At 60.0% G+C, this 12,019-nt stretch overlaps 12 non-coding genes and 1 pseudogene across 12 annotated transcripts; 10 read left to right on the forward strand and 3 right to left on the reverse strand.

Moving 5' to 3' along the window:
• Positions 1-930: 930 nt before the first annotated feature.
• LOC127159174 (uncharacterized) lies at positions 931-1,094 on the reverse strand (annotated as a pseudogene).
• Positions 1,095-1,922: 828 nt separating this feature from the next.
• On the reverse strand, positions 1,923-2,084 carry LOC127159177 (U1 spliceosomal RNA). The gene has a single exon (XR_007826381.1). It is a non-coding gene; the product is annotated as a U1 spliceosomal RNA (small nuclear RNA).
• A 435-nt stretch (positions 2,085-2,519) lies between these two features.
• On the reverse strand, positions 2,520-2,709 carry LOC127159173 (U2 spliceosomal RNA). The gene has a single exon (XR_007826378.1). It is a non-coding gene; the product is annotated as a U2 spliceosomal RNA (small nuclear RNA).
• Positions 2,710-3,897: 1,188 nt separating this feature from the next.
• Positions 3,898-4,061, forward strand: LOC127159166 (U1 spliceosomal RNA). Its single transcript, XR_007826372.1, has one exon. It is a non-coding gene; the product is annotated as a U1 spliceosomal RNA (small nuclear RNA).
• Positions 4,062-4,908: 847 nt separating this feature from the next.
• LOC127159172 (U2 spliceosomal RNA) lies at positions 4,909-5,098 on the forward strand. The gene has a single exon (XR_007826377.1). It is a non-coding gene; the product is annotated as a U2 spliceosomal RNA (small nuclear RNA).
• Positions 5,099-5,533: 435 nt separating this feature from the next.
• LOC127159176 (U1 spliceosomal RNA) lies at positions 5,534-5,699 on the forward strand. Its single transcript, XR_007826380.1, has one exon. It is a non-coding gene; the product is annotated as a U1 spliceosomal RNA (small nuclear RNA).
• Positions 5,700-6,557: 858 nt separating this feature from the next.
• LOC127159167 (U2 spliceosomal RNA) lies at positions 6,558-6,748 on the forward strand. The gene has a single exon (XR_007826373.1). It is a non-coding gene; the product is annotated as a U2 spliceosomal RNA (small nuclear RNA).
• A 450-nt stretch (positions 6,749-7,198) lies between these two features.
• On the forward strand, positions 7,199-7,362 carry LOC127159165 (U1 spliceosomal RNA). The gene has a single exon (XR_007826371.1). It is a non-coding gene; the product is annotated as a U1 spliceosomal RNA (small nuclear RNA).
• Positions 7,363-8,218: 856 nt separating this feature from the next.
• On the forward strand, positions 8,219-8,411 carry LOC127159171 (U2 spliceosomal RNA). Its single transcript, XR_007826376.1, has one exon. It is a non-coding gene; the product is annotated as a U2 spliceosomal RNA (small nuclear RNA).
• Positions 8,412-8,847: 436 nt separating this feature from the next.
• On the forward strand, positions 8,848-9,009 carry LOC127159178 (U1 spliceosomal RNA). The gene has a single exon (XR_007826382.1). It is a non-coding gene; the product is annotated as a U1 spliceosomal RNA (small nuclear RNA).
• An 842-nt stretch (positions 9,010-9,851) lies between these two features.
• On the forward strand, positions 9,852-10,042 carry LOC127159168 (U2 spliceosomal RNA). Its single transcript, XR_007826374.1, has one exon. It is a non-coding gene; the product is annotated as a U2 spliceosomal RNA (small nuclear RNA).
• Positions 10,043-10,478: 436 nt separating this feature from the next.
• LOC127159175 (U1 spliceosomal RNA) lies at positions 10,479-10,642 on the forward strand. The gene has a single exon (XR_007826379.1). It is a non-coding gene; the product is annotated as a U1 spliceosomal RNA (small nuclear RNA).
• An 844-nt stretch (positions 10,643-11,486) lies between these two features.
• LOC127159169 (U2 spliceosomal RNA) lies at positions 11,487-11,677 on the forward strand. Its single transcript, XR_007826375.1, has one exon. It is a non-coding gene; the product is annotated as a U2 spliceosomal RNA (small nuclear RNA).
• Positions 11,678-12,019: the final 342 nt, after the last annotated feature.

Below are 12,019 nucleotides of genomic sequence, written 5' to 3' on the forward strand. Positions count from 1 at the left end.
ATGCCCAAAAAGGGCCGGGGTGGGGTGGACGGAGCAGCCCCGGGCCCCGCCCTCAAAAAAACAATTTTTGTAGCCCCTGGGGACGCGAAAAACGATAAGAACAGAACTCACTTTACTTCCAAAACCGCTGGGCCGGGGGGCGGGGGGGGCCGAAAACGGCCCGGCTCGGCCGGGGCCCCAGACCCCCCGGGGGGGGCCCCCCCCCCCCCTCCAGCCCCGCCCCCACGGGCCCCGGGGGGGCTTTAAGCGGCTTTCTCCCCCAAGGTTTTCGCAACCAAATGCCTCGGTCACGGGAAAGCTTGGCTCGAGCGACGGGGGGTTCCCCGGGCCGGGGGTTCCCCTTTTTGGGTATTTTTTGGGTTTTGTTGAAAACCCCTTTTTGGGAGTTGGATTGGGGCCGGGCCGGCCCCCCGGGCGGGAAATTTTGGGGTCCCCGCAGGGGATCCAGAAAAACGGGTTTCCTTCACCCGGCGGGGGCCCCCGGGTCCCTGGCCGGTTTGGTCAACCCCGGGGGTGAACACAGCCCCCCCACCCGGTTTGGGCGGTGCGGGGCTGGGGAGGGGGTTAAAAAAAAATGGGGAAAGGGGACGGACAGCCCAAAAAAAAAGAAGGCCGTGGCCCGGGCCCCAGGGGTTTTGGAGCTTCTTCCCCCGGTCACCAAAAAAAAAGCCCCCGGGCCAAACCGAAGGGGGGCCCCCCACTAAAAATGGCCCCGCGGACCCCGGGGCCCAGCACGGGCCCGGGGGGGCCGCCTTTTCCCCGGGGAACCCCCTTTTGGACATGGTGCCCCCCTAGCCCCGGCCCCGTCGGGAAAACCCCTTTCCCCCCCTAAAGGGACCCACCCCAGCGGGGGGACGGGGCCCTGCCGCTGGCTGCTTGGGGGACCAGCCCTGAAATTTGAGGCAAAAACCCTGATTGGGATGGGGCAAAGAGGGCTGGAGGGGGAAAAAGGGACCCCCCCTTTTAGCCCCCAAAAGGGGGCCGGTCTCCCCGCAAGTTTATTTAATATGTAGTCCCCGGGTAGGGGGACGTATCAGATATTAAACTGATAAGAACAGATACTACACTTGATCTTAGCCAAAAGGCCGAGCGATGGCGCCGAGAGGCAGCGGGGGAAGCCGGAAACAGCGACGCCGGTCTCGGCCGCGGGCGGCCGCAGAGACCCCACACGCCGGGGACGGTGGCACCCACCCCCGCCTCCAACGTGACCGAGCCCCGCCCCGATCGGCCTGGCGGCGGCTCTGCAGCGATGGAACGTACGGCGTCGCTCGTAACTCCCGAACGGTTTGTCGCAGAGCCAAGTGCCTCGTGTCATCGGAATGCTTGGCTCGAGACGAGCGAGAGGCAGGTCTCGGACGGGCCGGGCGTTCTGGCGAAATTTTCGGCTATTTTGGATTTTGTTGAAAACCTACTTTTGCAAGCTAGCGCTAGGCATTGGGCCGGTCCGGCCCAGAGCGGCCGGAAAGGTTCTCTGGAGTCCGCGAGGCGATCCAAGAAAGCGGAAATTTCCATTCTGCGAGGGCACCCCGACGTTCGCAGGTCGCGTGGCCGAGTTTGCGAAAATGGCTCTAACTCTCCGGAGGAATGATCATTCCATTCACCTCGGCGAGGGCACGTACGGGCCGGTCTGTGGTCAGGTGCAATGGGGCGCTGCGGCTGGCCACGGGCCGGTCTGTGGTGGCGCTGTAAGATGAAAAGAAAATGGGGGAAAGGGTACAAAAAGGACAGCCAAACAAACACGCAAACAGCTACGCAACGCTCAGCCCGTGGGAAATTTGAACTGAACCGGCCACCAGGGGGCAACTTTTCAAGAGACAGAAGCCCCCGCTCTGAGCGACTCCTTGACCCACAGGTCACCCAAAAGGAAACAACAACGGCCACCGAAACCCAACCCATCGGCTTCTTTTCAACCAAAGAGACACAGGGGAGAGCGCGAACGCAGTCCCCACTACCATAAATTATGCAGTCGAGATTCCCACATTTGGGGAATTCGCAGGGGTCAGCACGGCCGGAGTGCAATGGACGAGCCTCGCCCTGGGTGAACCACCTTCTTGATCATGGTGTCTCCCCTGCCAGGTAAGTATGAAGGCCCCGGCCGCCTGTCAGAGGACCACTTCCCCATCTACCCTCCTGATCAACGGTGACCCACCCCAAGCAAAGGGAGGACGGGCACCTCGCGTCGCTGGCCTGCGCTGTGCGTGACCAGCCCTGGACAATTAAGGCGACTCCCGGTAATCAAACACACCTGATTGGAGATGGGCGTGTCAGAGGAGAGGTCTCGAGAGGCGGGAACCGACCACAGCAGCACCCCCATCATGTTGCTCGGCTGTTAGCCACGACAAGCGCACCGCTCCTGGAGACACTGCAGCACCAGCTTCTGGACCAGCGCTACCCGGCCCTGGACACGTAAGGCGACTCCCACCCTGTTACAGCCGACTCCCCGCAATCGAACAGACCTGGTCGGAAGCGCCAGCTCGTCGAGAACCCCTTGCTTTGCTATTAGTCACGACAGAAAAAGGAGGAAGCGCACCGTTCCTGGAGACACTGCAATACCAGGCCGATGCGTGGAGTGGACGGAGCAAGCCCCGGCTCCAGCTCCGTGATCCAAAAATCAATTTAATATGTAGTCCCCGGGTAGGGGACGTATCAGATATTAAACTGATAAGAACAGATACTACACTTGATCTTAGCCAAAAGGCCGAGCGCGATGGCGCCGAGAGGCAGCGGGGAGGAAGCCGGAAACAGCGACGCCGGTCTCGGCCGCGGGCGGCCGCAGAGACCCCACGCCGGGGGACGGTGGCACCCACCCCCGCCTCCAACGTGACCGAGCCCCGCCCCGATCGGCCTGGCGGCGGCTCTGCAGCGATGGAACGTACGGCGTCGCTCGTAACTCCCGAACGGTTTGTCGCAGAGCCAAGTGCCTCGTGTCATCGGAATGCTTGGCTCGAGACGAACGAGAGGCAGGTCTCGGACGGGCCGGGCGTTCTGGCGAAATTTTCGGCTATTTTGGATTTTGTTGAAAACCTACTTTTGCAAGCTAGCGCTAGGCATTGGGCCCGGTCCGGCCCAGAGCGGCGCGGAAAGGTTCTCTGGAGTCCGACTGTCCGAGGCGATCCAAGAAAAGCGGAAATTTCCATTCACCTCGGCGAGGGCACCCCAAAACGTTCGCAGGTCGCGTGGCCGAGTTTGCGAAAATGGCTCTAACTCTCCGGAGGAATGAGATCATTTCAGCCAAATCGTAGGTTTTCATTTCAGCCAAATGAGCTCAAGGTTTTCTCGTTCGTCTCGAGCCAAGCATTCCGATGACACGAGGCACTTGGCTCTGCGACAAACCGTTCGGGAGTTACGAGAGCGACGCCGTACGTTCCACCGCCGAGAGCCGCCAGGCCGATCGGGGCGGGGCTCGGTCACGTTGGAGGCGGGGGTGGGTGCCACCGTCCCCGGCGTGTGGGGTCTCTGCGGCCGCCATTCGCCGAGACGGCGGCTGTTTCCGGCTTCTCTTTGGCCATCGCTTCTCGGCCTTTTGGCTAAGAGCAAAGCAAGGGGTTCTCGACGAGCTGGCGCTTCCGACCAGGTCTGTTCGATTGCGGGGAGTCGGCTGTAACAGGGTGGGAGTCGCCTTACGTGTCCAGGGCCGGGTAGCGCTGGTCCAGAAGCTGGTGCTGCAGTGTCTCCAGGAGCGGTGCGCTTGTCGTGGCTAACAGCCGAGCAACATGATGGGGGTGCTGCTGTGGTCGGTTCCCGCCTCTCGAGACCTCTCCTCTGACACGCCCATCTCCAATCAGGTGTGTTTGATTACCGGGAGTCGCCTTAATTGTCCAGGGCTGGTCACGCACAGCGCAGGCCACAGGAGGGTAGATGGGGAAGTGGTCCCTCTGACAGGCGGCCTGGGCCTTCATACTTACCTGGCAGGGGAGACACCATGATCAAGAAGGTGGTTCACCCAGGGCGAGGCTCGTCCATTGCACTCCGGCCGTGCTGACCCCCCCGAATTCCCCAAATGTGGGAATCTCGACTGCATAATTTATGGTAGTGGGGGACTGCGTTCGCGCTCTCCCCTGTGTCTCTTTGGTTGAAAAGAAGCCGATGGGTTTCGGTGGCCGTTGTTGTTTCCTTTTTGGGTGACCTGTGGGTCAAGGAGTCGCTCAGAGCGGGGGCTTCTGTCTCTTGAAAAGTTGCCCCCTGGTGGCCGGTTCAGTTCAAATTTCCCACGGGCTGAGCGTTGCGTAGCTGTTTGCGTGTTTGTTTGGCTGTCCTTTTTGTACCCTTTCCCCCATTTTCTTTTCATCTTCAGCGCCACCAAGTGGCCAGCCGCAGCGCCCCTTTGCACCTGACCACAGACCGGGCCCGTACGTAGGTGTAGCGATTTGGCTGAAATGATCTCATTCCTCCGGAGAGTTAGAGCCATTTTCGCAAACTCGGCCACGCGACCTGCGAACGTTTTGGGGTGCCCTCGCCGAGGTGAATGGAAATTTCCGCTTTTCTTGGATCGCCTCGGACAGTCGGACTCCAGAGAACCTTTCCGCGCCGCTCTGGGCCGGACCGGGCCCAATGCCTAGCGCTAGCTTGCAAAAGTAGGTTTTCAACAAAATCCAAAATAGCCGAAATTTCGCCAGAACGCCCGGCCCGTCCGAGACCTGCCTCTCGTTCGTCTCGAGCCAAGCATTCCGATGACACGAGGCACTTGGCTCTGCGACAAACCGTTCGGGAGTTACGAGCGACGCCGTACGTTCCATCGCTGCAGAGCCGCCGCCAGGCCGATCGGGGCGGGGCTCGGTCACGTTGGAGGCGGGGGTGGGTGCCACCGGGTGGGTGCCACCGTCCCCCGGCGTGTGGGGTCTCTGCGGCCGCCCGCGGCCGAGACCGGCGTCGCTGTTTCCGGCTTCCTCCCCGCTGCCTCTCGGCGCCATCGCTTCTCGGCCTTTTGGCTAAGATCAAGTGTAGTATCTGTTCTTATCAGTTTAATATCTGATACGTCCCCTACCCGGGGACTACATATTAAATTGATTTTTGGATCACGGAGCTGGAGCCGGGGCTTGCTCCGTCGGCCCACGCATCGGCCTGGTATTGCAGTGTCTCCAGGAACGGTGCGCTTCCTCCTTTTTCTGTCGTGACTAATAGCAAAGCAAGGGGTTCTCGGCGAGCTGGCGCTTCCGACCAGGTCTGTTCGATTGCGGGGAGTCGGCTGTAACAGGGTGGGAGTCGCCTTACGTGTCCAGGGCCGGGTAGCGCTGGTCCAGAAGCTGGTGCTGCAGTGTCTCCAGGAGCGGTGCGCTTGTCGTGGCTACAGCCGAGCAACATGATGGGGGTGCTGCTGTGGTCGGTTCCCGCCTCTCGAGACCTCTCCTCTGACACGCCCATCTCCAATCAGGTGTGTTTGATTACCGGGAGTCGCCTTAATTGTCCAGGGCTGGTCACGCACAGCGCAGGCCAGCGACGCGAGGTGCCCGTCCTCCCTTTGCTTGGGGTGGGTCACCGTTGATCAGGAGGGTAGATGGGGAAGTGGTCCCTCTGACAGGCGGCCTGGGCCTTCATACTTACCTGGCAGGGGAGACACCATGATCAAGAAGGTGGTTCACCCAGGGCGAGGCTCGTCCATTGCACTCCGGCCGTGCTGACCCCTGCGAATTCCCCAAATGTGGGAATCTCGACTGCATAATTTATGGTAGTGGGGGGGACTGCGTTCGCGCTCTCCCCTGTGTCTCTTTGGTTGAAAAGAAGCCGATGGGTTGGGTTTCGGTGGCCGTTGTTGTTTCCTTTTTGGGTGACCTGTGGGTCAAGAGTCGCTCAGAGCGGGGGCTTCTGTCTCTTGAAAAGTTGCCCCCTGGTGGCCGGTTCAGTTCAAATTTCCCACGGGCTGAGCGTTGCGTAGCTGTTTGCGTGTTTGTTTGGCTGTCCTTTTTGTACCCTTTCCCCCCATTTTCTTTTCATCTTACAGCGCCACCAAGTGGCCAGCCGCAGCGCCCCTTTGCACCTGACCACAGACCGGGCCCGTACGTAGGTGTAGCGATTTGGCTGAAATGATCTCATTCCTCCGGAGAGTTAGAGCCATTTTCGCAAACTCGGCCACGCGACCTGCGAACGTTTTGGGGTGCCCTCGCCGAGGTGAATGGAAATTTCCGCTTTTCTTGGATCGCCTCGGACAGTCGGACTCCAGAGAACCTTTCCGCGCCGCTCTGGGCCGGACCGGGCCCAATGCCTAGCGCTAGCTTGCAAAAGTAGGTTTTCAACAAAATCCAAAATAGCCGAAAATTTCGCCAGAACGCCCGGCCCGTCCGAGACCTGCCTCGTTCGTCTCGAGCCCATTCTCGTTCGTCTCGAGCCAAGCATTCCGATGACACGAGGCACTTGGCTCTGCGACAAACCGTTCGGGAGTTACGAGCGACGCCGTACGTTCCATCGCTGCAGAGCCGCCGCCAGGCCGATCGGGGCGGGGCTCGGTCACGTTGGAGGCGGGGGTGGGTGCCACCGTCCCCCGGCGTGTGGGGTCTCTGCGCCGCCCGCGGCCGAGACCGGCGTCGCTGTTTCCGGCTTCCTCCCCGCTGCCTCTCGGCGCCATCGCTTCTCGGCCTTTTGGCTAAGATCAAGTGTAGTATCTGTTCTTATCAGTTTAATATCTGATACGTCCCCTACCCGGGGACTACATATTAAATTGATTTTTGGATCACGGAGCTGGAGCCGGGGCTTGCTCCGTCCACTCCACGCATCGGCCTGGTATTGCAGTGTCTCCAGGAACGGTGCGCTTCCTCCTTTTTCTGTCGTGACTAATAGCAGCAAGGGGTTCTCTCGAGCTGCTGGCGCCAGGTCTGACCAGGGGGAGTCGGCTGTAACAGGGTGGGAGGGAGTCGGCTGTAACAGGGTGGGAGTCGCCTTACGTGTCCAGGGCCGGGTAGCGCTGGTCCAGAAGCTGGTGCTGCGGTGTCTCCAGGAGCGGTGCGCTTGTCGTGGCTAACAGCCGAGCAACATGATGGGGGTGCTGCTGTGGTCGGTTCCCGCCTCTCGAGACCTCTCCTCTGACACGCCCATCTCCAATCAGGTGTGTTTGATTACCGGGAGTCGCCTTAATTGTCCAGGGCTGGTCACGCACAGCGCAGGCCAGCGACGCGAGGTGCCCGTCCTCCCTTTGCTTGGGGTGGGTCACCGTTGATCAGGAGGGTAGATGGGGAAGTGGTCCCTCTGACAGGCGGCCTGGGCCTTCATACTTACCTGGCAGGGGAGACACCATGATCAAGAAGGTGGTTCACCCAGGGCGAGGCTCGTCCATTGCACTCCGGCCGTGCTGACCCCTGCGAATTCCCCAAATGTGGGAATCTCGACTGCATAATTTATGGTAGTGGGGGACTGCGTTCGCGCTCTCCCCTGTGTCTCTTTGGTTGAAAAGAAGCCGATGGGTTGGGTTTCGGTGGCCGTTGTTGTTTCCTTTTTGGGTGACCTGTGGGTCAAGGAGTCGCTCAGAGCGGGGGCTTCTGTCTCTTGAAAAGTTGCCCCCTGGTGGCCGGTTCAGTTCAAATTTCCCACGGGCTGAGCGTTGCGTAGCTGTTTGCGTGTTTGTTTGGCTGTCCTTTTTGTACCCTTTCCCCCCATTTTCTTTTCATCTTACAGCGCCACCAAGTGGCCAGCCGCAGCGCCCCTTTGCACCTGACCACAGACCGGGCCCGTACGTAGGTGTAGCGATTTGGCTGAAATGATCTCATTCCTCCGGAGAGTTAGAGCCATTTTCGCAAACTCGGCCACGCGACCTGCGAACGTTTTGGGGTGCCCTCGCCGAGGTGAATGGAAATTTCCGCTTTTCTTGGATCGCCTCGGACAGTCGGACCTCGGACAGTCGGACTCCAGAGAACCTTTCCGCGCCGCTCTGGGCCGGACCGGGCCCAATGCCTAGCGCTAGCTTGCAAAAGTAGGTTTTCAACAAAATCCAAAATAGCCGAAAATTTCGCCAGAACGCCCGGCCCGTCCGAGACCTGCCTCTCGTTCGTCTCGAGCCAAGCATTCCGATGACACGAGGCACTTGGCTCTGCGACAAACCGTTCGGGAGTTACGAGCGACGCCGTACGTTCCATCGCTGCAGAGCCGCCGCCAGGCCGATCGGGGCGGGGCTCGGTCACGTTGGAGGGGGGGGTGGGTGCCACCGTCCCCCGGTGTGTGGGGTCTCTGCGGCCGCCCGCGGCCGAGACCGGCGTCGCTGTTTCCGGCTTCCTCCCCGCTGCCTCTCGGCGCCATCGCTTCTCGGCCTTTTGGCTAAGATCAAGTGTAGTATCTGTTCTTATCAGTTTAATATCTGATACGTCCCCTACCCGGGGGGACTACATATTAAATTGATTTTTGGATCACGGAGCTGGAGCCGGGGCTTGCTCCGTCCACTCCACGCATCGGCCTGGTATTGCAGTGTCTCCAGGAACGGTGCGCTTCCTCCTTTTTCTGTCGTGACTAATAGCAAAGCAAGGGGTTCTCGACGAGCTGGCGCTTCCGACCAGGTCTGTTCGATTGCGGGGAGTCGGCTGTAACAGGGTGGGAGTCGCCTTACGTGTCCAGGGCCGGGTAGCGCTGGTCCAGAAGCTGGTGCTGCAGTGTCTCCAGGAGCGGTGCGCTTGTCGTGGCTAACAGCCGAGCAACATGATGGGGGTGCTGCTGTGGTCGGTTCCCGCCTCTCGAGACCTCTCCTCTGACACGCCCATCTCCAATCAGGTGTGTTTGATTACCGGGAGTCGCCTTAATTGTCCAGGGCTGGTCACGCACAGCGCAGGCCAGCGACGCGAGGTGCCCGTCCTCCCTTTGCTTGGGGTGGGTCACCGTTGATCAGGAGGGTAGATGGGGAAGTGGTCCCTCTGACAGGCGGCCTGGGCCTTCATACTTACCTGGCAGGGGAGACACCATGATCAAGAAGGTGGTTCACCCAGGGCGAGGCTCGTCCATTGCACTCCGGCCGTGCTGACCCCTGCGAATTCCCCAAATGTGGGAATCTCGACTGCATAATTTATGGTAGTGGGGACTGCGTTCGCGCTCTCCCCTGTGTCTCTTTGGTTGAAAAGAAGCCGATGGGTTGGGTTTCGGTGGCCGTTGTTGTTTCCTTTTTGGGTGACCTGTGGGTCAAGGAGTCGCTCAGAGCGGGGGCTTCTGTCTCTTGAAAAGTTGCCCCCTGGTGGCCGGTTCAGTTCAAATTTCCCACGGGCTGAGCGTTGCGTAGCTGTTTGCGTGTTTGTTTGGCTGTCCTTTTTGTACCCTTTCCCCCCATTTTCTTTTCATCTTACAGCGCCACCAAGTGGCCAGCCGCAGCGCCCCTTTGCACCTGACCACAGACCGGGCCCGTACGTAGGTGTAGCGATTTGGCTGAAATGATCTCATTCCTCCGGAGAGTTAGAGCCATTTTCGCAAACTCGGCCACGCGACCTGCGAACGTTTTGGGGTGCCCTCGCCGAGGTGAATGGAAATTTCCGCTTTTCTTGGATCGCCTCGGACAGTCGGACTCCAGAGAACCTTTCCGCGCCGCTCTGGGCCGGACCGGGCCCAATGCCTAGCGCTAGCTTGCAAAAGTAGGTTTTCAACAAAATCCAAAATAGCCGAAAATTTCGCCAGAACGCCCGGCCCGTCCGAGACCTGCCTCTCGTTCGTCTCGAGCCAAGCATTCCGATGACACGAGGCACTTGGCTCTGCGACAAACCGTTCGGGAGTTACGAGCGACGCCGTACGTTCCATCGCTGCAGAGCCGCCGCCAGGCCGATCGGGGCGGGGCTCGGTCACGTTGGAGGCGGGGGTGGGTGCCACCGTCCCCCGGCGTGTGGGGTCTCTGCGGCCGCCCGCGGCCGAGACCGGCGTCGCTGTTTCCGGCTTCCTCCCCGCTGCCTCTCGGCGCCATCGCTTCTCGGCCTTTTGGCTAAGATCAAGTGTAGTATCTGTTCTTATCAGTTTAATATCTGATACGTCCCCTACCCGGGGACTACATATTAAATTGATTTTTGGATCACGGAGCTGGAGCCGGGGCTTGCTCCGTCCACTCCACGCATCGGCCTGGTATTGCAGTGTCTCCAGGAACGGTGCGCTTCCTCCTTTTTCTGTCGTGACTAATAGCAAAGCAAGGGGTTCTCGACGAGCTGGCGCTTCCGACCAGGTCTGTTCGATTGCGGGGAGTCGGCTGTAACAGGGTGGGAGTCGCCTTACGTGTCCAGGGCCGGGTAGCGCTGGTCCAGAAGCTGGTGCTGCAGTGTCTCCAGGAGCGGTGCGCTTGTCGTGGCTAACAGCCGAGCAACATGATGGGGGTGCTGCTGTGGTCGGTTCCCGCCTCTCGAGACCTCTCCTCTGACACGCCCATCTCCAATCAGGTGTGTTTGATTACCGGGAGTCGCCTTAATTGTCCAGGGCTGGTCACGCACAGCGCAGGCCAGCGACGCGAGGTGCCCGTCCTCCCTTTGCTTGGGGTGGGTCACCGTTGATCAGGAGGGTAGATGGGGAAGTGGTCCCTCTGACAGGCGGCCTGGGCCTTCATACTTACCTGGCAGGGGAGACACCATGATCAAGAAGGTGGTTCACCCAGGGCGAGGCTCGTCCATTGCACTCCGGCCGTGCTGACCCCTGCGAATTCCCCAAATGTGGGAATCTCGACTGCATAATTTATGGTAGTGGGGGACTGCGTTCGCGCTCTCCCCTGTGTCTCTTTGGTTGAAAAGAAGCCGATGGGTTGGGTTTCGGTGGCCGTTGTTGTTTCCTTTTTGGGTGACCTGTGGGTCAAGGAGTCGCTCAGAGCGGGGGCTTCTGTCTCTTGAAAAGTTGCCCCCTGGTGGCCGGTTCAGTTCAAATTTCCCACGGGCTGAGCGTTGCGTAGCTGTTTGCGTGTTTGTTTGGCTGTCCCTTTTTGTACCCTTTCCCCCCATTTTCTTTTCATCTTACAGCGCCACCAAGTGGCCAGCCGCAGCGCCCCTTTGCACCTGACCACAGACCGGGCCCGTACGTAGGTGTAGCGATTTGGCTGAAATGATCTCATTCCTCCGGAGAGTTAGAGCCATTTTCGCAAACTCGGCCACGCGACCTGCGAACGTTTTGGGGTGCCCTCGCCGAGGTGAATGGAAATTTCCGCTTTTCTTGGATCGCCTCGGACAGTCGGACTCCAGAGAACCTTTCCGCGCCGCTCTGGGCCGGACCGGGCCCAATGCCTAGCGCTAGCTTGCAAAAGTAGGTTTTCAACAAAATCCAAAATAGCCGAAAATTTCGCCAGAACGCCCGGCCCGTCCGAGACCTGCCTCTCGTTCGTCTCGAGCCAAGCATTCCGATGACACGAGGCACTTGGCTCTGCGACAAACCCGTCGGGGGAGTTACGAGCGACGCCGTACGTTCCATCGCTGCAGAGCCGCCGCCAGGCCGATCGGGGCGGGGCTCGGTCACGTTGGAGGCGGGGGTGGGTGCCACCGTCCCCCGGCGTGTGGGGTCTCTGCGGCCGCCCGCGGCCGAGACCGGCGTCGCTGTTTCCGGCTTCCTCCCCGCTGCCTCTCGGCGCCATCGCTTCTCGGCCTTTTGGCTAAGATCAAGTGTAGTATCTGTTCTTATCAGTTTAATATCTGATACGTCCCCTACCCGGGGACTACATATTAAATTGATTTTTGGATCACGGAGCTGGAGCCGGGGCTTGCTCCGTCCACTCCACGCATCGGCCTGGTATTGCAGTGTCTCCAGGAACGGTGCGCTTCCTCCTTTTTCTGTCGTGACTAATAGCAAAGCAAGGGGTTCTCGACGAGCTGGCGCTTCCGACCAGGTCTGTTCGATTGCGGGGAGTCGGCTGTAACAGGGTGGGAGTCGCCTTACGTGTCCAGGGCCGGGTAGCGCTGGTCCAGAAGCTGGTGCTGCAGTGTCTCCAGGAGCGGTGCGCTTGTCGTGGCTAACAGCCGAGCAACATGATGGGGGTGCTGCTGTGGCGGTTCCCGCCTCTCGAGACCTCTCCTCTGACCGCCCATCTCCAATCAGGTGTGTTTGATTAGAGTCGCCTTAATTGTCCAGGGCTGGTCTGCACAGCGCAGGCCAGCCCATCTCCCTT

This window comes from Labeo rohita, unplaced genomic scaffold, assembly GCF_022985175.1.
Source record: "Labeo rohita strain BAU-BD-2019 unplaced genomic scaffold, IGBB_LRoh.1.0 scaffold_1962, whole genome shotgun sequence".
NCBI lineage: Eukaryota > Metazoa > Chordata > Actinopteri > Cypriniformes > Cyprinidae > Labeo > Labeo rohita.